The sequence below is a fragment of the Lissotriton helveticus genome, chromosome 9 (genome assembly GCF_964261635.1).
Source record: "Lissotriton helveticus chromosome 9, aLisHel1.1, whole genome shotgun sequence".
Classification (NCBI taxonomy): Eukaryota; Metazoa; Chordata; class Amphibia; order Caudata; family Salamandridae; genus Lissotriton; species Lissotriton helveticus.
The window spans coordinates 489,630,426-489,658,131 of NC_136070.1; positions in this window are offsets into that span (position 1 = coordinate 489,630,426).

The following is a 27,706-nucleotide window of genomic DNA, read 5'->3' on the forward strand; positions in this document are numbered from 1 at the left end:
AAATTTGGAGCATACTCTCTTCTTAACCTATTATATTCTTTTACACAATTTAGATCTGCATTAATCTTTGCTCATCAAAATCAATCAAGTACAATCCTGATAAAGTTCTGACTCGAGATAAAGCAACATATGCCATACCCTCCTTGAACACAGAACTTCCAATATTCACCAAAGCACTATCTACACTTAAACCTTGAGATTTATGAATAGTCACCGCATATGCCAAAGAAACAGGAAACTGTTTTCGCCGGACATATAAATCTTTCACAAGCAAAAATCGGGCAGAACAACGACTGATTTGTTGTACTTCTTCAATACCATCAAACTTAATTTTTATAAATTCAATTCCATCTCTATTTCTGTAATTCACAAAATCAACAACATGACACATTGCTCCATTTACTAAACCTCTTTCCACATGTAAATTACGTCGTAAAATTATACGACAATTTAAAGATGCATACAGAGTCTTTTCCAAACCAGCAGTTTTAGATATTGTCTTCTCTAAAGAATCCAATTTTGATTTAAACTTTTCTGACAAAATAAGTTGCTCCTTCATGTTCTATTTTATCAATAGCTTCCAGTTTCACAATCTCTTGATTTTGTTGATGAAGATTGAACCTTCTTGCAGAGTTGGCATCAAGCATATGACAGATTTGTTTTCCGGAATTTTCTTAAAAAATATTTTCTGGGAGAATGTTTTCTTTTGGAAACAAATTTGAAATTAATCGTGCATGTAAAGCTGCTTTCCCATGCTCACTTACTTTTCCAATTCTTACATCTTGTAGAATCTTTTTATAATCTTCATCCTTTGCCTGTCACATATTTTGTAGCAGTTCTGCATATTTAAAATTCAACCATATGTTAACATTTCCAATGCTTCCTAGGCACTTCCTTGTATCTTCATGTGTAAGCATTTTAAACACTGGTTGTCCTTTCACTGGAGTTAGTTGCAGTAGATCTCCAAAAACAATGACGTGTTTGCCTCCAAATAACACATCATACTCTGTTTTAAGAATTTCTTGCATTCTTAAATGCACAAAAGCAAGCATTACATTTGATACCATGCTTACTTCATCAATGATAAGAAGTTTCATTTTCTTCAAGACTCGGGAAACTTCAGAACAAGCTTCTCCAGATAGCTTGTGGTATTGTAATTTATTATCATGCTCTACTGGTAGCATCAATAACCGATGTAAAGTAATCCCTTTAATGTTATGTGCTGCCAACCCAGTTGGAGCGGTAACAACACAAGACAGCGATGACTCCGTTCTTTTCTGAAGATAAGTTGCAATTGCTTTAATCAGAAAACTTTTTCCAGTTTCTGCTTCTCCACTCACGTAGAGTCGGACAGGTATAAATGATGTACATGAGCACTCTTTTTTCTCATGAGATAAACCATGTTTAATCTGTTCTGTGACTTCGTCATATATTTGTCTCTGCTCAACGTTTAGTTCTTTTTCCAAATCTTCTAAGTTAACTACATCCTCCTGAGCTTGTTCCATGGCTCTTTCAACTTCATCCATGGCAGTGGCAGCTTCATTTTGTATAATTGGTCCTCCTAGTGGATCCTGACTCAATGAAGCAGAACTCTGACTGTCTTGAGAACTGTCTCTAGCAATCTCTGCTGCAATTGTAGCTTCTTGCTGTATTTCCTCGTTCAACATTTGCAGATAATTTGAAAAAACAGGACATTCTATGGTATCCTTGGTTGCATTGAACGAATCTTCCTAAGTAAGAAAATCTCCAAGTAGTTCCTCTCCTGTACGCCAAGGCTTAAAGAGTTGCAAAAGAGCTAAGTAATAAAATTCCCTTTTGTCTGAAGATTCACAACTCGATTTTCGATGATTAATCAAATGGCCTTTTCTTTGTTTCACCAGACAGCCTTCACATCCAATTACAGCATATATACCTTTATTGATATCTTCTGTGACGTTCCTCTTAAAAGTATAGGTTTGCAGAACTTCATAGAGACAAACGTTCTCAAGATGACTACTTCTATTAGGATAGTATGTATCCAACATGTTTGTCTTCAAAATATCTGTACTGTCTGGTTCTTTCTCCGCCAAATACTCTATTTCTTGTACAGATTTCAAAACTCGGTTTCGTGTTGCAGCAAGACCTAGACTCACCCAAATGATGGTTCTAAATTTGGCATATATACTTGCTGATGATAACCGATCAGAACATTCATATGCTCCAATTTCTCGATGCGACAACATCTTCAGACTGTAACTGTATAATTTCTTGCTTAGACTCTTTTCATGTGAAATCTCCTCCCTCATTTCCTTCAGTTCCGTCTTTTCTGATTTTGTGATGTAAGACGTCACATATCGAGCCACAGCAATAGAGTTGTCAGCAACATATTGAATATCCATGTTAGCATTCCACATGGACAAAATGACTGGGTTGTAGTCATTTAAATATTTGGATTCCTCATTTCTTCTTAGGTTGTATGTATTTTTAGGTGATTTACTTGTCACAGTATGTCACAGAGAAGACATAAAATTATTCACTCTTCCTTTCGCTGTTACTGGATGTGGAAATGCAAAACATTTTGTGTAGAACTTGTCCTTGGATTTGTATTTTCGACATCAGTATTTTCCACAACGATGGGTTTGAAAGCGTAAAACTTGATGTCTTAAATTGTTTTCTTCTGTACTTTTCGGAACAGCACATGTAGAATACTGCTCAATGAAACTCATCACTATCTCATCTGAATCTGTTCCAAATTTTGGTGCATCTTTAATCCATAGCAGCATATGCATGTGAGGAGCACCTCTTGCTTGATACTCCTTTCTCCAAAAGAAATCCAAAACCTCTCCAAGCAGAGGATTTTTTTTGTTTGTAATAAAAGACATCATAGCTTCAAACCTATGATTGAAATACCTGCATACATTAACTGGATCCAAAGAACACAGTTCTCCAGGTGTCTTGTATTCAATATTTTCAATGTTTTTATTTTCCTCTCGTAGAAATTCGAGTAAGTCTTCCCAAGCATACTTAGCACAGCTAAGAGTGAGGAACCATGTAGGAGTTCCTAAGTTTCTTAGCATACATTTTAATTTCCCATGACGACGGTACCAATACTCATTAGTACCACGCTGATATGCCATGAGATTAATTAGGTGAGATTCCAAAACACTGTCTTGCAATTTCACTTTATCCATAAAGTCCCTTGCCGATACATTTTGTAGATGTACTCCACTTTTCAGTATATGGTTGACTGCATAAGAAAGTCCAGACAAGTCACTCTCAAACAGTAGATGGAACAAATATGAAACCTTGGATCTTCTGCATATAATCTAGATGTCCGGTATTCAGATGCTGGTATCTGCACAGGTCGGTCATCATATCGTCCACCTTGACCTGTTGGAAATAACTGTGGAAAACAACGAGCTTCCAAACTTTCTTCCCATACACTAATGGGACTTCCTTTTGCTTCTTTCATTTGAAGCAAGTCAATAGCATTCCCCATTACTTCTTTGGAATGCAATGGATGAACACTATAATGTTCATAAATGTCTTCACTTCTAGAGACATCAACTTTTTCAATTTGCCCAGCTGAGAAATCACTGTCCTCTTCTACAGTTGTTTCTTCTTCTCCTACATATACATTTCTGTAGTAGTGATTTTTTTTTTTTTTTTTAAGTTTTCAAAACCTTTATTAACAAATAATATTGTGACACTGCTTTAGGCCAACAACCCGGAGGCAGGCAGCTAATGTGGCATTGGAAAAAACATAATGATATTCATTGCAATCAATGTCTGCCGCTACATAAGTATGTCCTTTCCCGAAATTATCTAAGTTGTGTCATATGGTGACAATATCCTGCGATACTTGCATTTAGTAGTTTCATAAGGTCGGTACAGTAACAAAAACCGAAGAACAAAACAACCCCAGTTGGCTAGCATTGCAGAGCAGTAGTTCAACCTCATATCAAAGTAGAGAGCAAAGCATCAAGAGTTACATAGGTCTAAGGAACAGAGTATACTATCGCCACAGTATCCACCGTTAGTTCAGGTGTCGAGCGCGCACATCCATAATCATAAACCAACCATTCGACTAGCATCCCATCCCTGGTGGAACCATCCCTCATCGAGTCCATCTGCACAGTCAGTCCACACACAGGTCTGCACCTCCACGAGTCAACCAGTCAGCCAATGGCGCCCATATATCAGGAGGCCTGGATCTCAAAGGCATTAGCTCCCAATATGATGTCAGTTGGTTCTTACAATATATTGCTGATGTTATCCAGTTCGCTATTGTGGGAGGAGTACCCTTCTTCCAATGAACAGCTATTTGCCTCTTAGCTAGCAGTAGCAGCATGGCAACTAGTTTACGATCCGACGTAGGGACCCCTTTCACATACCCTAGTAGTGCCACCAGGGGGTCCGGTGCAATGGCTAAGTCCACCATGTTACTGATACATCTAAACACCTCCACCCAATATTCTGATATTTGCTGGCACCCCCACGTCAGGTGGAAGAAATCGGCCATGTCACCGCCACATCTCCAGCATTTTGCCTCGCTCAGCAGACCCATCCTCAGCAGCTGTGTAGGCGTGCGGTAGACCCTATGCAAGAAGTTAAAGTGAATCAGCCTCAATCTATAGTTTGGTGACAGATTCCCCAGCTGCGAGCAACAGTATTTCCATGTCTGGTCAGGAATCTCAGACCCTAATTCTACCTCCCAGTCAGATTTCGAGGTGCAAATGAGGATCGGGGCAGTGTTCTGCATCACTTTGTAAACGCGCGTTATCAATTTACGGGGTGAGTTATTAGAGAGCAATTCTTCTAACGCAGGAAGCGCGGGAGGGGCTGCTGGAAAATCCGGATAGCGAGATCTGCAAGCTGCCCTTAATTGATAGTATAGCAACATGTCTGAGGCAGTGGGAGTGTCGGGTGCACACATATTTTGTAAAGTGAGAAAGGTGTCTCCAGGGTACAGATCTCCGGCTTTAGACAGGCATCGCCCACGTGCCCTGTCCGTCACACCTCTGTCTGTGAGGGGTCCCAGCAGGGGGTTTCCCCCTAACGGCATCGAAGGGGCATAGAGTTCTGGAACACCCGACCTCTGTGCCAATTTTGACCAGGCCCATCGCACCGATTCCACCGTGTTTACGTCTATAGGTGATCTCTTATAGGGATGATAAACTGCGGCGTTCAGAGGCGTGGGCGCAACCATGTCCACCTCAATTGCAACATGTGGTTGGAACGGAACCGGATGGTGCCAGAAGTGAAGGTATTGGGCTTGGGCACTGTAGGTATACAATTCGAAGTCGGGCGCCGCTAGGCCGCCCTGATCGAACGGGAGCGTCAACAGCTTCCAAGAAACCCTGGGCTGTTTACCCGCCCACACTAGTACCAAAATTGCTGTCCTGAGTCGTTTGAAAAAGTGCACAGTGAGAGGCACAGGTATGTTAACAAATAATTATAAAAATTTGGGCAATACGACCATTTTGGTTATTGCTATGCGCCCCGTAAGGGAGAGTGGTAGTGTCTTCCATCTTTTAACTTTCCCTTCCAGCCAGTCCATGGTCGTCCCATAGTTTGCCAGCCAAATTTCTTGTGTGGACCTGCTGAACCAGATGCCCAGGTATTTAATCTCAGTGGTCGCCCACTCGATTGGGTAAGCTGTGTCACATCGCTTGGTCTCATCTGTAAGCGGCAGCATCACCGAATTTATCAAAATGCCCGATAAGCCTCCATATCGCACAAACTCTCTCATTAAGGGATCAAAATTCTCCTCTGGGTTAGTCATGTAGATTGTCATATCGTCAGCGTACATTGATATTAGTAGGCCGCGCGACGTAAAACCTATGCTGCGATGCGTGTGATGTTGCCGCAGTCTGGCTGCCAAGGGCTCGGTGGCAATAGCGAAAAGGAGCGGCGACAAGGGACACCCCTGTCTCGTGCCCCGCGAGATGGAAAACAGGTCAGAGCAATAGCCATTTACGTTTCGCGTGCCACAGGGTTAGTGTAGAGTAATTTAATGCGCTGTATAAGCAACGGGCTGAAGCCCATGCGTGTGAACAGGGCAAAAAGAAACCGCCATTCCAAGGAGTCAAACGCCTTGGTGGCGTCAAGCAGTGCAGCAGCCGCTTTGTATTCAGGGGTCAGGTAGTGCAATAGGCCAAAAAGCACTCGCAGGTTGTGAGAGGTTGAGCGACCCGGCACGAAGCCGGATTGGTCACACAAAGCTATTTGGGGCAGCATGGGCTTCATTCTGTCGGCTAAGAGCCTGGCATATATTTTTGCGTCCAGGTTTATGAGTGAGAGGGGTCGGTAGGAATCTGGACAGGACGGATCTTTGTTCGGTTTGAGTAAGGTGATTATCATGGCCTCTCGGAGCGTGGGAGGCAGCACTCCGACATCTACAGCTTCCTGAAAAACCCCGTGCAAACGGGGGGCCACAATGTCGATGTATTCCTTATAAAAGGCCGCCGTTAGACCATCTGGGCCAGGTGCTTTATCCGCCGGCATACTCGTGATCACAGCTCGGATATCTTCCACATCAAAAGGAAGATCCATATATTGTCTCGCACCGTTATTGAACCAAGCCAGGCTAATCGTATCGAGATACATCTCCATATCCGAGTCCTCTGGACTTGTCTAAGACGTGTCCAGTGATTTATAGAAAGCCGTCGTAGTGTTCAGTATGTCACGCGGGGTGCGCGCGGTGACACCACTCGAGTCCGTTAGTTCTGTAATAAAGCCCGTGCCCCTGGGTGCACGCAGCAATGACGCTAACGTTTTGCCGGCTCGCTCGCCCTCTTCATATCTCCTAGCCAGGGTATATTTATTTAGAAAGGCCGTTTCCCTCTCAGCTTCCTCCTGATATTTCGTCAGTGTGACCCTGAATGCTCCCTGAGTCGACGGGTTCGGGGACCGGGCTATCTCCTCCTCAAGTTTCACAAGTTCTTTCTCCAGGCTTTCCAACGTGCTCCAGATGGATCTGAGAACGCCAGTTTTCAGAGCCATACAATGGCCCCTAGCAACAGCCTTGAATGCCTCCCACAGCACTCCTGGCGAGTCAACAGAGCCCTCGTTGAGTTCAAAGTACTCTGTAAGTTTCACGCGGAGTTCCTCACGGAACACCTGGTCCAGCAGAGCACGGGACGGGAACCTCCAGCTGAAGGGTCGCACGTAAGCCTGCGGGATCGACATACGGATTCTAACAGGTGCGTGATCTGAAAGGGACCTCGGCAGTATATCCGCCTCTATGGTTCGGGTGTGTAAATCTTTTCAAAGCAGCCAATAGTCTATGCGAGACCAGGCGTGTCTATGTGCGGTTACACAGGTGCCCATTCGGGTTCCTGGGTGTAGGGCCCTCCAGGAATCAACCAGCCCAGCATCCTCTATGATGTCAGTCAGTGTAGCGGCCGCTCTGGGATAATGTTCTCGAGAAGTGCCCTGTCTGTCATTAGCTGGGGAAAGTGCCACATTGAAATCACCTCCCCATAGAAGCGCCGCGCTGCCACACAGCTGGGCCCTATGCCATACAGTGTGGAAAAAGGAGGGACTGTCAGTATTGGGGCCATATACATTTACTATCATTGTTTGCGTGCCAAACAGCGTGCCGAGCAAGAGTATAAATCTGCCCTCTGTGTCAATTATTTCTGTGTGAGTGGTCCACTGTAATTCCTTACGTATCAAAACTGCCACACCCCTAGCGTAGTTAGAGTAAGGAGCTTCAACCACTACACCCCATCTACCATGTTTGAGTACGGATGCCCCTCCAGTGGCTAGGTGCGTTTCCTGCAATAGGCATATATCTACCTCTTTGCGCAGCAGGTAGGAGTGTACCAAGCATGCCTTTCTACGATCATTCATACCGCGCACATTCCAGGTAACACATGTGAAAGACTTCACGGTTTAGCAATATACATTATATTTTCCAACACAGATGTAGACACACCTCCGCCCCTGCACACTCCAGTTGTAACTGATTCATCTTCTAGTTCCCCAGCATAGGATGCGACGAGCAACGATAACCACCTGAACTGTCCACATTTTCGTACAGCATACAGTTTCAACATTAGACTCCATACCAGAGTTATGCAAAAGTGTGGCTCATCAACAATAATGACTATCTCTGCCTTACTCCTTGATACGTTCAGACTGCTTAGCCAACAATTCCCCCCAAACCCACCCGCAACAACCCCCCAATCAGGTCGTGATGTAATCCCCTCCCCACCCAATAACATACCCAAACATAACAAAGACCAAAGGCCGGGAATCTTCCCAGAGGGTACGCAGGGTGACCGCCATCAACTCCTGCACTTTTGGCAGGGTGGCCGAGCCATCGGCTACAACACCGCATCTCAAGGATCCACCCAGGCACACAGCAAGCAAATATACATACATAGGATGGCTCGACTCACGTGACCCCAATCGATCTCCAAAGATGATGTGTGGTATTTTAGTGTCAGTAGTCCATCACCGTACAAACATCTCAATGCTATCGCAAGGAATGTAATCCAGAATAAAGGGCAAGGACGATAGTGTCATTCCACGTCGCTGAGCCGTTCAGCAGAGTCTCGAGTTCCAGAAGTCGAGCACTGAGACTGTTCCTTGACCAGTTGTTTTGCATACTGGAGCGCCGCCTAAGCATCCACAAAGTAGGAGGGCCTATCTGGGCCGTGGACCCTCAACTTGGCAGGGTAAATGAGGGCATATTTCGTACCAGTCTGCTGAAATATCTTTTTGGCCGGAACAAATTCCCTGCGGGCTGCTTGCACCAGTAGGGTGAAGTCCGGGTACATAGCTATATCATTACCCCGATATTGAATCTTCCCTTTCTCCCGTGCAAGGCGCAATATCGCATCGCGATCTCTGTAATTCAAGATCCGGGCTAGGATCGGCCTGGGTGAGGCTCCCGGTTTAGGCATAGGACCTAACGACCTATGTGCTCTCTCCACCAGGAACATGGGGGACAGTCCGTCACCAAACAGGTCCTTCATCATTTCTTCAACATAGCGTTCCATGTTTGATATGTCTGTGGATTCCGCAATTCCCGTGATTCGTACCTTGTTGCGACGGGACCTCGCTTCCAAATCTTCATTCTTCTGTTGTATCAGGGCCAACACTTTATCCATGCCTCTCACCTTCTTTTCCAACTCGGACTGTCCCTCCTCAGTCTCAGAGATGCGTGTTTCCAGAACACTCACCCTGCCGTCCTGTTTATCCATGCGCTTCGTGATGGTGTCCATGCGAGCGGCCATGGTGTCCATTTTGGCATCAATGCTTTGCAAGCCGGACTTAAGTTCCTCGAACATTGTCCTGACGTCCGCCGCAGGTAGCTGAGTCGCCATGTCTTCTGCAGAGTCCTTGTCCGCACCCCCCGGGTCGGACGATTTAGGTGGTTTGCTTGTGTCGAAATTTATTTTGGGCTGACGAGTCTCCGGCTTCCCCATCGCGGGATCTTAGGCCAACGCCCGCGGCGAAAACACTACAGAGCGAGAGAAGGGCTATCGCAGCGACCAGGGCCCCAGACTCATAGGTATTTAAATCCATCAATTCAGAAGGAATGTCTACCAACTCCAGATTATTATGAACAGCTCTAGCAGGCATTCTGTTTTCATTTAATTTATTATAACAATATTTACAAATACGTTGATCAGAACCCAAATCGAAACAATTTTCTACCAACAAATAAGTTGCAAAATCCTTCCACTCATTATTTTCCATTTTACTTTTTACATATAAATCAACTAATCTAGTCTGAGTCTTATAATGAGTTCGTCGACAAAACACACAAGTAAAATTAGGCCTTTCACTTGAATTGACCTTAACTTTGTAATTTCATGGTCAAATTTTTCTGTACTTGAAATCTCTACATTCTCTTCCACATTACCTTATATTACTGTATCATTTTCTGCACTGTCCTCTTTTTCACCAAAGTAACAAAACTCAATTTCTTCACAAATCTTCTTCACATCTAATTCAGTTCCATGCAAAAGAGCACTATTTAACTGTTTTAGCTTAAGTGCTGGACTTTTTGCATAATGCAACCTTCTCACTAATTTCCTCACTTTATTATGATGCACTGCTAACATCCTAAAATGGTGAAAAACACTCTGACATACTTTTCTTGAAAGACAAGCCAGTGAGTGCCCATGCAAACCTGTTTTTTCTCTCACTCTACAAGGATCTAACTCTTGCAATATTTTCATTTTTTGCTTTAGACTTTTCTTAGTATAAGTCCGTAAGAAACTGCGAAACAAATCAATTGATTCCTGTCGCACACTACAAATACTAATACAATTCCAAGTATACACTGGAGCCTTAGGACATCTCCCTAAAACTTCATCAGCTAACACCTCTTCTGTATTTCTTGGTACAATCTTTTCTTTTTCATCCGGACAACCGTCCTTCACCTCATATGCTCGACCACTGGTGTCAACTGCATGCACCAAATCATTATCCTTAAAATAACTTTCTTCATTAAAAAATGGCTCACAACTTGAACTATGCTTCCATTCTCCAGAAAAAACATCACAAAAATTAGTCCGATTAATTACTCTTTTCCACTTACATTTTGATTTGAACACATTGATTACCTTATCTAGTGTACGAATTCTATTGATTACTAAACTATATAATTTATTTTTCACTTTAAATGCTTCATCCACAATTTTCACTATGCTTTAATTTTTCTTGTAAAAAGCACTCTTTTTTTATACCTCTTTACATTTTTTAATAAATTGGATATAATTCTGTTATAAAACATTCGTCTACGAATTTCAATAAATTGATTTCTTCTTCTATTGCAATAGACAATATCATCTCCTTCTACAGGTCGAACATTTTTTGAGGGGCACAGTTTCTTATTTCTACTTAGTGATGGCTTATCTTTCTTTGAAACAACGTCTTTTTTTCTTTGACATTTCAATAACTTTCTGAAGAAATCCTTAGTTTTCTTACCAGGAGCATTATTTTTTTTGACTAAAGATTTTGTTTTGGATGAGTCTTGTATTTCCGTTTTGTTGGACCTTAAATGCTGCTTATATTTCTTTTGACGTCTTTCCTTTGATGGCATCTTCTTTCTATAGGTGATTTCAATCTGTGGTAAAGAAAAAATAACATATTATAGACCACTACAAATATACTACATAGCAATTACAATAAGTAAACAATATAAACACTAGTTTACCACATAAGTTACTTTATACCACAGCAACTGTGTCACAGTAACAGTGCAGTACAGTTTCATTATTAATATTACTCTCTGCCTGCACCATCTCACTCTGTACCTGTGTCTTATGTCACTCTGTACCTGTGTCTGATGTCACTCTGTGCCTGTGTCTCATCTCACTCTGTGCCGCCCCATCTCTTTCTCTTTGTGTGTGTCATTTCTCTCTTTGCGTGTGTCTCATCTCACTCTGGTAAAGGTTTCATGGTAAAAAGTATGGCTTTAATATTTTTGACAAATGTTAGGTAGCATGTGTGTTAGGCCTTTTATTTCACAAGTAGGCTCTAAGCTCTGCAATGAAGATCCAGGGTGTGCTGTTGAAATGAGAAATGAATGTTATGTCTTGCTTATATATATGTGGTCTGTTTTTTGCCAGTAGAGACAGTGAAATAGTATGAGCAGAGACACACATACTGCATGCAGAGACAGACATGGTAGATCACATGTAACATCATGGTCATGTGCCTAAGATCACACTGGGAGTCAAGCTTGCTTTTAAATGGATCTGGGTGAATAATTTGATGAGAGTTAGAGAGATGGAAACTGTGAGAAGATATAGGTCACATTATTGAAAAATGTGAAAATATAAGTCCTTATTTCATTCAGACACTCAGTGTGATCTTAGGCACATGACCAGAATGTTACATGTAATGAGAAATGAATAAAAACAGCCCACCTATATATAAGCAAGACATAACATTCATTTCTCATTACATGTAACATCCTGGTCATGTGCCTAAGATCACACTGTGAGTCAGGCTCGATTTTAAATGGATCTGAGTTATTAATTTGCTTAGTTGATGTGTTTAAAAATATGGAAATACATGTTTTCTTGAAGTCAGTTAGACTTTAGCATATGTATTAGTAGGAAATCTTAGGCAGCATGTCTGTTAGGACTCTTACTTTACAAGTAGGCTCTAAGCTGTGCAATGAAGATCCAGGGTGTGCCGTTGAAATGAGAAATTAATGTTATGTCTAAAGACTAACTCACTTTAAGGAAACATATATTTCCATATTTTTAAACACATCAACTAAGCAAATTATTTCACCCAGATCCATTTAAAATCAAGCTTGACTCACAGTGTGATCTTAGGCATATGACCAGATGTTACATGTAATCTACCATGTCTGTCTCTGCATACAGTATGTGTGTCTCTGCTCATATTATTTCACTCTCTCTACTGGCAAAAAACAGCCCACCTATATATAAGCAAGACATAACATTCATTTCTCATTACATGTAACATCCTGGTCATGTGCCTAAGCTCACACTGTGAGTCAGGCTCGATTTTAAATGGATCTGGTTGAATAATTTGCTTAGTTGATGTGTTTAAAAATATGGAAATACATGTTTTCTTAAAGTCAGTTAGACTTTAGCATATGTACTAGTAAGCAATCTTAGGCAGCATGTCTGTTAGGCCTCTTACTTTACAAATATGCTCTAAGCTGTGCAATGAAGATCCAGGGTGTACCGTTGAAATGAGAAATGAATGTTATGTCTAAAGCCTAACTCACTTTAAGGAAACATGTCTTTCCATATTTTTAAACACATCAACTAAGCAAATTATTCACCCAGATCCATTTAAAATCAAGCTTAACTCACAGTGTGATCTTAGGCACATGACCAGGATGTTACATGTAATGTACCATGTCTGCCTCTGCAAGCAGTATGTGTGTCTCTAGTCATATTATTTCACTGTCTCTACTGGCAACAAACAGGCCACCTATATATAAGCAAGATATAACATTCATTTCTCATTACATGTAACATCTTGGTCATGTGCCTAAGATCACACTGTGAGTCAGGCTCGATTTTAAATGGATCTGGTTGAATAATTTGCTTAGTTGATGTGTTTAAAAATATGGAAATACATGTATTCTTAAAGACAGTTAGGCTTTATACATAACAGTCACTTTTTATTTCAACGGCACACCCTGGATCTTCATTGCACAGCTTAGAGCCTACTTGTAAAGTAAGAGGCCTAACAGACATGCTGCCTAAGATGACTTTAATAAAATATGTATTTCCATATTCTTAAAGACATCAACTAAGGAAATTATTCACCCAGATCCATTTAAAATCAAGCTTCACTCACAGTGTGATCTTAGGTACATGACCAGGATATTACATGTAATGAGAAATGAATGTTATGTCTTGCTTATATATAGGTGGCCTGTATTTTGCCAGTAGAGACAGTGAAATAATATGAGCAGAGACACACATACTGCTTTCAGAGACAGACATGGTAGATTATATGTAACATTCTGGTCATGTGCCTAAGATCACACTGTGAGTCAAGTTTGACTTTAAATGGACCTGGGTGAATAATTTGCTTAGTTGATGAGTTTAAAAATATGGAAATACATGTATTCTTAAAGACAGTTGGGCTTTAGACATAACATTCATTTCTCATTTCAACGGCACACCCTGGATCTTCATTGCACAGCTTAGAGCATATTTGTAAAGTAAGAGGCCTAACAGACATGCTGCCTAAGATTTCCTAGTAGTACATATGCTAAAGTCTAACTGACTTTAAGAAAATATGTATTTCCATATTTTTAAACACATCAACTAAGGAAATTATTTACCCAGATCCATTTAAAATCGAGCCTGACTCACAGTGTGATCTTAGGCACATGACCAAGATGTTACATGTAATGAGAAATTAATGTTATATCTTGCTTATATATAGGTGGGTTGTTGTTTGCCAGTAGAGACAGTGAAGACAGTGAAATAAGCAGGCAAACTGTTAGAAGGCACAGGTGACATTATTGGAAAATGTGAAAATGTAATCTCTTATTTCAAACAGACACACAGTGTGATCTTTGACCAAAATTTAAAAGCTAGACTTTTTACCAGAAAACATTTTCCATAGTAAATCGTTTTTGACACAAAGCACAGCTCATTTATATGACCACTACAAAAACAAAGCAGAAACCTAACTCATTTTCAAAATACATTTCCAATATGCACCATTCTATTTTTTAACAGCATTCCAAAAAAACATGACGCAAAATGCAAGAATAAAGAAGCACAATATGCTTCTTAATCTTCCCCATAGTGCATACAGCAGTCTATCTTTATTAAAAGCATCATTACTCACCTTTAAAAATGCTTTGAAAGATGTAGAACAGTATCAGTCACACACAACAGATTTTCTTAAGCAGAATCTCCGAATAATGCTTCTGTCACTGGAGCCTCAGAATAATGGCACAGATTCTTTCTCATTTCAGACCCATATTCTTGTACATAACCAATCAAAATTCTTCCCACACAAATTCAAAACCAACCTGCACATTTTAATTGGTTGTACATTTGAACACTTTGAAACTCACATAATATTCACCCATCCCCCAGTGCTCATTCACCCTGTTACCATGGTAACTCCCTCCTAACCCAGCACACAGTTGAAAAGTTCATCATACTATGTTGCAAAAGAATCCAGCAAGGGTGTTTGACCTCTCAATGTACTAGCTAATCATGTGAAATGTTTCTTTAAATGACTTTTTCTCAACCATTAAAATGACTTCTTTTAAAAAAAAGCATGCACCCTAATTTTCAGTGGTGAATTTTAAGAAAGCACGAATCATTTCTTGTTTTTCAAGTGCACTGAATCTCAACCACTTTTTTTTCATAATTCCTACTTTGAAACTGCCATTTCATTTCCACAACTCATCTGAATACAAGCACATCTACCTTCAAGATGCCAAAAGTCTGCTTTGTGGGTCATGGCTATGTCTTCTGGAGTGAAAAATTTGCAAGTAACAGAGTATTTACAACCTTGATTTACCAAATGTGGACATTGTGTGGATTGGACAGAGAGGATTAAGAAGTCACCAATTGATACCATTGATAAAATCCTTTATGCATCTACCACACCCTGACCTCATAATTGTGCACTGTGGTGGAAATGACCTGGGCACTTTGACTGGGGTAGGTCTGGAAATGCTTTTAAAGGACATCTTTGGGCAATTGATGTCACTTTTTCCAAAAACGGCCTTGGTATTTTCTAATATATTTCCAAAACAATAGAGGAAGTATAGAGGTGTTGACAGAATCACCCTCCAATTCGATATGTGTAAACAATGAGATTCTATCAATGTGTGGTGGTTTTAATTTTTGATTTTTATTTTTACATGTGGGTGGTGAAAATAATAAACTCTCTCTTAGGATGGTAAAGATGAGAGCACAATGTGCTTGTTAAAATACCCCTCACACACTAAAAAATCCTTTAGTGTCATGCTTCATCATGGGGGTCTTCCCGTCCCTTTACGGGGCGGGGCGTGCAACGACCTGACGAACTACGCGGGAGCACTTTGAAAGTGACAGAGGCTATGTGACAGTGCAAGGTGAGTGATGTCAGTGAAGTGTAGGGACCTATTTATGTGTGGGTGTTAAAAAGACTAAAAATTCCCTGGCTAGTGGAAAAAAACGATTTATTCACTTCCCTAGCTGGGAACGTTAAGAAGGGGGTTTTGAGGTAGAGCAATTAGCTAGCTACCTGGTCTACATGTTTCGTAAGCAGTCCCCTACTGCTTACTCATCAGGACCTTCTAATGGCCCCTACTAGAAAATGCTCGGTTTTTGAATATAGTATGCCTACAGTCCTAAAAACTAGCAGTAAAAATCAGCTGGTAGTTTTAGCTTCAGGGCATGAGCTGGCCCAAGGGAAGCGTGATAACATTTATCACAAAACTTGACCTAAATGCGGTCTCTGTAAAGAAAATAGGAAAAAGGGGAGAGAGAAAAACACCAGATTTATACAATTGTATATATAATCTGTCATTCAGCACAAATTATTATCAGTGCCACTGGTCTCACTATATGTCCATATTAGCCCAACTGATAAAGAATATACTTAAGACTTTATGAACAGAGAAAAGGTACAATCTACCATCCCCTGGTTGTTCGTTTGCGCTAGCTGGCCGAACATCGTATAGCCCCATGTTGCATGGGCTACTTCTAGGCCCCTCTCAAAAACCTAGGGTGTCAGGGGGTGTCTACCCTGCCCCCTTTTAATCATTCCCCCCCTTTTTTTTTCACCTCAGGTGCCTCGATTTTACCGAGACACAAGATGGCGGACTCTCCGGACTATTTATAATGTTGTCAGGCACCCGAGAGACAATCAGCTTTCCGCTCGCACACTTCCGTGGCACGCCGGGTGCGCTCCCCCGTACGCGTACCAGTGAGCGCTCAGAGCGCGCCTATAGATATATATGTGTTTTTGAAGTTGCTTTTTATAAAAACCACTGGAGCAATTTTAAACAAATATGGAAAAGGCCCTACTACGTACCAGTGCCTGTCATTTTGCCAAGTTTGGTGTAATTCCATTCAGCCGTTCGGGCTGTAGCCGTGTCTAAATGTCGTATGGAGAAAACACATTTGAAAGTATTGAAATTTACAACCAATCAAAATGTTACTTTCGTTTTGAATTTGTGTGTGATAAAGTATGATTAGTTATGTATATATCTTAACCCCTTGGGTGCTCATGATGAGCTCAGCTCGTCATGAGCGACGGCGCTCCGGTGCTCATGACGAGCTTAGCTCGTCATGACCGCGCCCGTTCCGTGGAACGCTCGCACGCTGGGCTGATTCCCCTGCTGTGCTGAACGTTCCATGGGAACGGGTGTGACCATGACGAGCTCAGCTCGTCATGAGCACCGGAGCGCCGTAGTTCATGATGAGCTGACCTCATCATGAGCACCGGGGCGCTTTACGCGCTCCCCCGCCCCCCAGCACAGCGGGGGAATGTGCCCCGCAGCCAAGGGGTTAAATAAGAGGAAAACATGGCCATTTTGTAATACTCCTGTCTGAGGTACTTTTGAGAGGAATTTTGGGTGCTCAATTTCTGGAGTTTGAATTACACAGTACTAACTCTTCTCCTACTTTCAAAAAGGTGAGTTGTTAATTTGTAAGGGGAACTATGTTGTACACTTTAAGATAATTTGGAAAATGTTTTCTGTTAGCTATTTACAGTCATTCTGTTAGAATTATGGATTAAGATAGGCTTCATCACATGCAGTGCTTAATATTTCTAGTTCCTGCCTGATACTATAAACTACCAATTAATTTTAAAGAACTAAATACTTGATTAAGCTACTTTTATATTATGTATTACTAAAAACAATAAATTAAAGTGATTACTTTTTTCTGCAATTTACAGCAAGAAATTTGAAATTAAAATGGATCAGAATGAGGAGACCAAGGAAATTTCTTTTGAAATTTCAACTACATTTAATGAAATTCAAAATGTCATGGATATCGACAGCACCATTTTATCACAAGGAGGAGATGACATAAATAATTTTTTTGATGAATCATTTGACAAAGAATTTATCGAATGTTTGGATACAATAGAATTCCAACAATCATCATGGCACACTTATAACGAGGAGATTCCTGCTCATATGATTGAAGAGGAAATTCCAGATGAGGACATGCTACAAGTTCTATTAAATTATGAAAATTCTGAACAATAAATGAATATTTACAAATTAAAAATTAGTTGACATATCATTCATTTTTTTTCTAATTTATGAGATAGTAGCGAAGTGATTGTATTAAAGGGAATTTTAGACTCTCTATCGGTACGTACTTGTAGGTACTTAAATCACCCACATAACACAACAACTCTTTTTAGAACTACCCTACCTCTAAGCAATCCAAATTCTTATTTCACACTATTTTCTTTCAATGTTTTCCCCTGTGGTACGCTCTGGGTGCGCGTACCGGTGAGCGTACATGGGAACGCACACAGCGCTTACCCCGCGAAAATTGCAACAAAAAAAAAGTTTTTTTGCCCTTCAAGGTCCTTCTAGGCCCCCCTCAGAAAACCTAGCGGGTCAGGGGGTGTGTACCCTGACCCTTTTAATCATTTCCCCCTTTTTATTTTCACCTTTTGTGTCTCGATTCTACCGAGACACAAGATGGTGGACTCTCCGGACTGTTTAGAATGGTCGACAGCCAATCAGCTTTTCGCTCGCGCACTCCCGTAGCGCGCCGGGTGCGCTCCCCGGTACGCGCACCGGTGAGCGCTCGGAGCGCGCCTATACATATATATGTGTTTTTTAAGTTAATTTTAGATAAAAACACTGGAGCAATTTTCACCAAATATAGCAAAGGCACATCTGCATACCAGTCCCTACAATTTTGCAAAGTTTGGCGTAATTCCGTTCAGCGGTTCGGGCTGTAGCCGTGTCAGAACGTCCTATGGAAATTAACATAGGGAAAACATGTTTTGGGACCCCCCTTTTTTCTCAGACCCCACTTCACGAATCCCCCCCGAAACTTTTAGGGAAGGAGCGGAGCGGAGCTGGCCAAAATTTTTGAAAATTACACGCAAATTCCTCAACCGGCGCCAGAGTTATTCCCAATAGAATGTTTTGGATTTCCTATGGTAGCTAGGTCCTAACTATAACTACCTACTGACGACCGCCAGTAGGTTATATATATATATATATATATATATATATATATATATAGAGAGATATATAGAGATATATATATAGAGATATATATATAGATAGATATCTATACTACTATTATCAAGGAAGAACTTTGAACCTTTGAGGCGGGTAAACTCGGGAACCACAGCGCCAATCCACACACCCGATACATCGTTGCAATCGTCAGGGTGTGCAGATGGACATAGACTATATAAACGTAATAAATATACGTTATTTAAAAAACTTTACCGAAAAAAAGTAGTCCCTTGGAAGAAGCGCCGGCCGCGACGTGTGTGCCCAACGTGAGGAGCGCGGGGAGGAGCGGCGTCCAGGAGCGCGAGGAGGACCGGTGGACATGGCGCGGGGAGGAGCGGTGAGCAGCGAAAGAGGTAGGTTATTTATTTATTTATTTAGGAGCGGTGAGCGGCGGAAAAATGAAGCAAAAATGGAAATCGTGAGCAAGAGGAAACAAACGGAGCATTACAAAAGTGAGCCAAACGGTGCATTACTGGAGGAAAAAGTTACGTGTGCAGGTTACAAAAGCGTACATCGTGAGCAAGAGGAAGCAAACGGAGCATTACAAAAGTGAGCCAAACGGTGCATTACAGGAGGAAAAAGTTAGGTGTGCAGGTTACAAAAGCGTAGAAAGTAAACATAGAGGTATAGGAGGAAAAAGTGACGTGTTAAGGTAGCACGAGGAAGCAAACGGAGCATTAAAAAAGTGAGCCAAACGGTGCATTACAGGAGGATAAAGTTACGTGTGCAGGTTACAAAAGCGTAGAAAGTAAACATAGAGGTATAGGAGGAAAAAGTGACGTGTGCAGGTAGCAAGAGGAAGCAAAGGGACCATTAAAAAAGTGAGCCAAACGGTGCATTACAGGAGGAAAAAGTTATGTGTGCAGGTTACAAAAGCGTAGAAAGTAAACATAGAGGTATAGGTGGAAAAAGTGACGTGTGCAGGTAGCAAGAGGAAGCAAACGGAGCATTAAAAAAGTGAGGCAAACGGTGCATTACAGGAGGAAAAAGTTACGTGTGCAGGTTACAAAAGCGTACAAAGTAAACATAGAGGTATAATACTGCAATATATGGAGGAAGGCTCCGGGGGACCCACGGACAACGTCGGGGCGGGCGGGGGCCCTGAAGCCTAATTGCTCCTGGACATCGTCGGGACGGGCAGCTAGTGTGTATATATATATATATATATATATATATATATATATATATATATATATATATATATATATATATATATATATATACATAAACGAAAGTATGCCTGTCTGTCTGTCTGTTTGTCCTTTATGCATTACTACACCATTTATCCGATCGCCATGAAACTTTGGGAAGTTGTTGAGTACACTCCCGCGAAGGTTTCTGGCATAATTTTTTTTAAAATATCGTCCCCCCAGGGCCCTCATACTGATGTACGCACCAGACGGAAAAACAACAAATCGTGTATCCACAAGCACTCGAATAAATAAGGAGAATTAAAACGACACTTTGAAATGTTTTCCATATTAAAATGAATAAGTTTCAATAAAAATGACACAATGTAAATTGAATGTTATCATAACGAGTTTCCTTGAATTTCCTTTCTTCGGAGATTGCAGCAACGCGCGACGGGTAAGCTAGTATATATATAAAAACGAAAGAATGTCTGTCTGTCTGTCTGTCTGTCCTTTATGCATTACTACACCATTCATCCGATCGGCATGAAACTTTGGGAAGTTGTTGAGTACACTCCCGTGAAGGTTTCTGGCATACATTTTTTTAAATATCGGCCCCCCAGGGCCCTTATAATCTTTCGAATACTGATGTACGCACCAGACGGAAAAACAACAAATCGTGTATCCACAAGCACTCCAATAAATAAATAGAATTAAAACACCATTCATCCGATCGCTATGAAACTTTGGGAAGTTGTTGAGTACACTCCTGCGAAGTTTTCTGCCATAACATTTTTTTAAATATCGTCCCCCAGGGTCCTCATGATCTTTCAAATACTGATGTACGCACAAGATGGAAAAACAAAAAATCGTGTATCCGCAAGCACTCGAATAAATACATTGATTTAAAACACCATTCATCCGATCGGCAGGAAACTTTGGGAAGTTGTTGAGTACACTCCAGCAAAGGTTTCTGGCATATAATATTTTTAAATATCGGCCCCCCATGGCCCTCATAATCTTTCGAATACTGATGCACGCACCAGACGGAAAAACAAATAATCGTGTATCCTCAAGCATGCAAATAAATAAATAGAATCTAAATGACGTTCTGATGAACTCTTCTCTGGTGGAGTGACGTCCTTAACATTTGGGGCAACTTGGAATATGTATGTATATATATATATATATATATATATATATATATATATATATATATATATATATATATATATATATATAATTTATATATATGCAGCTCGTAATCCTCAGATTCCTTTCGGAAATAATAGACATTTTATTCCCACTCCAGTTTATGCAATGGTAGAGAAAGTGTGGGACTTTGGAGGGGTTAAATATATTATTCCCACTCCAAACAGCGAATCAGTAGAAAATGTGTTGGATTTTAGAGGGGTCCATTATTTTGTTCCCACTCCAGTCTGTGCCACAGTAGGGAAAGGGTTGGACTTTAAAGGGGTTAAATTTAGAATTCCCACTCCAGTCAGTGCAACAGTAGGGAAAGCATTGGACTTCAGAAGGGTTACATTTACTATTCCCACTCCAGTCGGGGCAAAAGTAGGGAAACTACTTCACTTCAAAGACATTACATATTAGAATGAGCCAATTAATTTAGAAAAAATATAAAACTCTCATTATAAAATATTTTACTTAACATGTTAGCTACATGTATATATATATATATATATATATATATATATATATATATATATATATATATAATGTTTAGTATATATAAATTAACCAATGTAAAAAATTCATAAACAATGTAATAGTTGTTTTTTCAATTAAAAAATGATGGTTGATACATTTTAACGTAATTTAGTAGCCACCATGTACCCCTACACACTTAGCAATCCACATCTCCAATATAGCTCAAATAAATAGGTACAACACAATTTGCATAATTGATAATCAATGACATGGCTAATTAACAATTAATGAATTATTACTTGATTAACTCCCCATCCTACAACCCTACAAACCCAGTAGCCCACACCTAAAATATAACTAAAGTACATTATAATGACCCAATTTGCATACTTATTCATTAGGTAAATGTTTAATTCTACATTAAAAATTATTCTTTTTCAATTACTACTTAACTATTTTCCACCCTATACCCCTACAAAACTAGCAACCCGCAGCTAAAATATATCAAAGAAAACAGTTTTACATAATGTACATAATTAATATTTCAATAAATAAGACACTCATAATTATTCGTTAAATAATTATTATGTAATTAACTTTCCACTTCATACCCCTACAAACCCAGCAGCCTGCCCCAAAAATTTAACTAAAATATATGATTATTATAAAACCTACATATTTAATAATCAATTAAATAATTAATACAAATTAATAACTTATTTTAATGCATTTTTACCTATTTAACTCCCAAAGCTATACCTCTACAACCCAAGCAACATGCCCCTAAAATGTAAACAATGCAATTAAATCAGTATTATATAATTTACATAATTAATAGCAATCATCTGGAAAATATTAATAGTTAATTATTACTTAATTAACCTCTGACACTATCCCACTACAAACTCCCAACGCACTACAGCGCTATAAATTACTGCTAGCAATTAAAATTAGAATTGTAAATCACTTAAAATTAGAAACTATGTTTTGCAAAATAATTTCAATTATACAAACAATAGTAACACCAAAAATCAATATATGAGCTAAAGCACAATATAATAAAAATAATAATAAATGATATTGCTTACCCGAAAACACGCTATTCTTGACAATTCACAATATTTTTTTCCGATATTTCTTTCTTCCGATATTTACAACTTGATATGTTGTCCAAATACCTTATAAATATGCTCTTGTGAGGATTAGTTGTCCATGAGTGTAGATTTGCGATTCCCTTTATGAACGAGGCCCACAGAGACTAAATTCAATGTTAGAAAATCACAAATTCACACCAGAAACCAGGGTAGGAAGTGATACACAAAGTTTTTTTCAGGTGTAAATGAAGCTTGCACCTGACAAAGTATGTACTATATGTGGTCCACAGCTATGTTCTCATGTTTCAAAGAGGCGCTCATAGATTGGAACTATAGAAATGCAAATTAGGCAAACACCTAGGCAGTCAGCATTTGAGTATTTTGAAAAACATTACTACACATTTCCTATGTTTCTCTTTACTCTTACCTTACTCCGAAATGTTCCAGATGTTGCAGAAACTGTGGAAATGTTTACCAATGCTATCAGTTTTCAGTGTGTGTGTCTGAGAAAGAGTGTTTTTTTATTAAAAGATGAAAGTTAACCAAAACATAAAAATAAAAATGCATAATTCACTAATTCCTTAACCCTACATATGCATACCTTTTGAACTGGATGCAGTGTTATGTTATGTTAAGTTATTGTGATTTATAAAGCGCGCGAATACCAACCGGTGTCTTGGCGCTAGCAGTCCTGAGTAAACGAGACATACCCTAATTGCAGAAAAGCTAGGTTTTGAGTCCCTTCCTAAAGATTATAAGAGTCGGGAGAGTTCTAATAGAGCTTGGGAGGCTATTACAGAGTTTCACGGCCCCCACTGTGAAGCTTCTGCCACCCCAGTTGGAGCGGAGCCATCTATTAGGGGAATACACTTTCAGTGACCACCTCAAAAACTGAGGGCCGGTGCCGTGGAGCGTTTTATAAGTGATGCATAATTCTTTAAATTTGATACAGCTTCAGACTAGAATTGGATTTTAGCAGTCTTTTACCACTGAATGAAACTTAGGGATACCTAGCAGCATCCTTGCAGTGGAATCCTAGATAAACTGCAGCTTTTGTAACTGCTTCTCGGCATGTTAAGATAAAGACCATTACAATAATCCAGCTTGGAAAGAACTAAGGAGGTGATTATGATCTTTCTCCTATTTTCATGAATATAAGTCAAGATTTTTTTTATCACTTTAAGTAGATAGAAACTGGATGAAGTGACAGCGTTGATATGAGCCTCAAAGTTAAGTTTATCATCGATGATCACTCCAAGACTTTTTGCCTTTGATACTGGAGTGGATACTGAACCCAGTTCATCCGGCCACCAGGCAGACGACCAGTTAGAGAAGCGACTACCAAACAGAATTTTCTCTGTCTTACCTGAGTTCAATTTAAGGCAGCATGAACTTATCCAGGAACTGACTGCCATCATGCAGTCCCGAAATCGACTAAAAGGAGACACACTGTTGTTGTGAACAGACAGGACGATTTGGGTGTCGTCTACAAAATATGTCAGTGTCAATCCAAAGGATCTGATCAAAGCTGCCAGTTCTGACTAATTGATGAGCCCTGTAGAACCCCACAGGGAAGAGAAAAGGATGGGGACTCATAGATGCGTAGAGCTACAGACTGCAATCTCCCTGATTGAAAGGAGGAGACCAGCAAAAGTGCTTTATCCTTGATACCTAGAGAGCTCAAATGACTGAGTAGCAGCTTTTGGTCGACTGAGTCAAACGCTGCTGACAGATCAAGCAGGATAAGAGCCGTAGCTCCCCCTTAATCTATACTGTCCTGATTTTGTTTGCAGCTTTGTTTAAGGCTGTTTCTGTGCTATGGCCCAGCCTAAAGCCAAACTGGGTCTCATCCAAGAAATAGTTTTCATGTATATATTTAGCTATCTGACCTTTCATGACTTTTTCCACCAACTTAACCTGAACTGGAAGATGCAAGATAAGTCTATAGTTGCTTGGTTCGACTGGGTCAAGATTGGGTTTCTTTAGAAGGGGCAGTATTGAGGCCCTTTTCCAAATGGTAGGAAAATCTTTCCTTGAACATAGAATTAAAAACAGTGACCAGGCCGGTTTCCAGGATTTCAGGGACCTGCTTGAATACCATAGGGGGAAAGAGTATGAGGAAATCCAGATTTGGCCTGATTGATCAGAGATGTTATCTGATCGCTAGAAACTGGAGCAAATCCAGTAAATGCTGGAGAACTGGAATTTAGCAGGTCATTAGGTACTTGTGCCGCAGACCAAGTCATGATTGAAGTGGAATAAATCTGCTCAACTTTTTTTGGGAAAATTTGAAGCTAAGGTATTGCAAAAAGCTTGGGAATGCTCCTTTACAGCTTTGTCAGAAAGGGTGGTAAGTTTAGTTACCACCTGCAAAAGTTCCTCAGTGAAATTTTTAGCATCCTCAATTAATTTAGAATAGTAAGTGCACTTTTCTTTAAAACAATGTCTTTATTTTTAAAAAACAGAGTATTGTACAGAGTAAGCTCTTTCTGTAATGGGCTCTCAAGCATCTTTCCTGCCTTCCACAGTTTATTTTTCGGTCCCAGGAGCTTCTGAGAAATTAGGAGCCAAAGAGACTTTTCTATTACTCGAGGATTTTTAATCGGAGCTAATCTATCAGCTAACATGGTTAGCCAATGATTAAACTGGGAGTAAGCAAGTTCCACATTATAAGGCAAATTAGTTGTGGGAAAGTGACAAATACTGACTAAGCATGTTGGTATCAACATGCTTACAGTTTTGATAGGACAAGTTAGATCTATTTTTAACGTTTACATGCTCACGAAGGGACCTGGCGGGCGGTAGAGTAGCATCCCATTAAAAAAAGGTGCAGTTTATCAAAATACTCAACAATACAAAATGAGCCGGGAAATAAAGGCAGGTGTTGAGATAGAAATTAGAAGGCTGGTTGAGCAAGGCAATCTAAAAGAAATAATGAGTAGCCCTTGTAATTCGCCTATAATTGGTATAAAGAAACCTAACGGAAAGTAAAGGGTGATCCAAGATTTAAGGAAAATTAATAAAATTGTTGTACCATGTTGTCCTATAGTGCCAAATCCAGCAGTAATTTTATATCAGATACCATGGAATGCAGGATGGCTTACTGTAATCGATTCATGCCATGCCTTTTTCTCCATCCCATTGCATCCCGATAGCCAATTTTAATTTTCGTTCAAATTTGATGAGGATGTTTACGTTTGGAATCATTTTCCACAAGGGTACAATGAAAGTCCTTTGATTTTCAAACAAATTTTGAAAATATTTCTTGAATCTCTGGTGTTGCCCAGACAGTCAGTCTTAGTGCAATACATTTACAACTTATTAGTCGCATCAAACACGCAAGGTGATTGTGTTACTGATACAATTGCATTGTTGAATCACCTGAATGAAGGTGGACATAAAGGTGCTCATTAGGATGTCGGGCGGATAGCCACCGCCATGAGGGCGGTGGCGATCCGCCCGGCATCCTTGCTCGCCCGCCACCCATTTCCCTGCCACCATATTACTATGGCGGGGGGACCGCGGCGGACGGAAACACCGTCCGCCGCTTTTCCGCCCCGGTCGTCTTGCCGAAAAGAGTTTATATGGCCTCCAGCCATATTAGGATGGGCTGTTGCGGATGCCTTTCCGGGGCGGCATTGCAGGCGGGAATTCCTTGTGGGGGCCCATTGCGGGCCCCAAGGAATCCGGGGGGTGAGGGAGTGCACATGGGGGTACCTATGGTACCCCCCAGCAGTTCCATGCACAGCATGGCAGGCACCGCGCGGTGCCTGCCATGCTGTGCATGGAAGTGCACAGCACGCCTTCCTGCCATTGTGGCGGGCGGTGCTGAGTGCACCGCCCGCCACAATGGTTGGAATGCTGGATGCTGTCCTAATGCTGACCACGGGACCCCCGTCCTTATGGTGGGCGGACAAATGCAGTTACCGCAATCTCAAAAAGAAATAAGAATGTTCCTTAGTGTTGTAGGTTATTGCAGGCAGTCGATTGTAGGATTTGCAGTACTGCCAAACCTTTAATACAAATGCCCAAGAAATGGGCAAAAGATCAGGTACAGCGGGATCATGATGAAAGTATGACAGCTTTTGCAAAATTAGGAAACTGCCTATGTGAAGCTCTTGCTCTGGGTATGCCCAGACTATTCAAAAGAATGTGCACTATTCTGTGATAAGAGGGATAATTGTCCACTTTCATTCCTAACACAGAGACATGGCCTAATGCGAAGTCCTGTGGCATATTTTTCTGCTACATTGGACCCAGTGGCATCTGCATTGCCATGATGTTCAAAAGCTGTAGCTGCAACATGCATGAGTCTGGAATACCCTCTCCATCCGCCGACAGCAGACCGAAGACCTTCTAACCTTCAGGAGACTCCTCAAGACCTGGCTCTTCGAACAGTAGCAGCACCCCCCCACCCCCTCAGCGCCTTAAGACCCTCACAGGTATGTAGTGCACTTTACAAATGCTATGATGGATTGATTGCTTTTTGTGGAACCTCTTACCTGACTTCGAAGATTTTTATGAAGAGGACTTCAATTCACCAGAACGGTGATCGGAACTTCCTCTCGACCAAGACCTGGACCAGGATCGAGACCAACGAGGCGACCTCTGCGGTGCCAGATGGCGGGCAGCTTTAGGGACCGCTCCCTCTTCCGGATCTAGCCTGACGCCTGGAAGTTCAAAGGTAAGGAATCTGCGGCTAGATGTCTCTATCAGATCGTGTTGTCAATTTAAAAAATGCTGGAAAAACAAATGATGGACGGAATGCTGAACAAATCAAACATGCACCCCCAGTCAAGAGATGTGGCTTAAATCCATTGTTCTTCTCCTCACCATGCCTCCCCAGTTTGGACCCAACCATATGCAATTTAGTCTGCGCCGTGCTCCTTGTGGAAACAGTGCAGCCCGAACTGCCAAGCTAGGTCATCTTTGGACCAGAAACAAGCATCCTGGGAGCAGGTTTAACGTATCACCCATCATCAGCCAGACTAGCTTGAATTCAATGGCACAGTGAGCACGGGACCCACTTCTGGGCATACCCATCCCACTTAGGACAAAAAATGCTGCGCAATCAAATGATGGACGGAATGGTGAACAAATAAACATTCACTGCCAGTTATGAGATCTGGGTT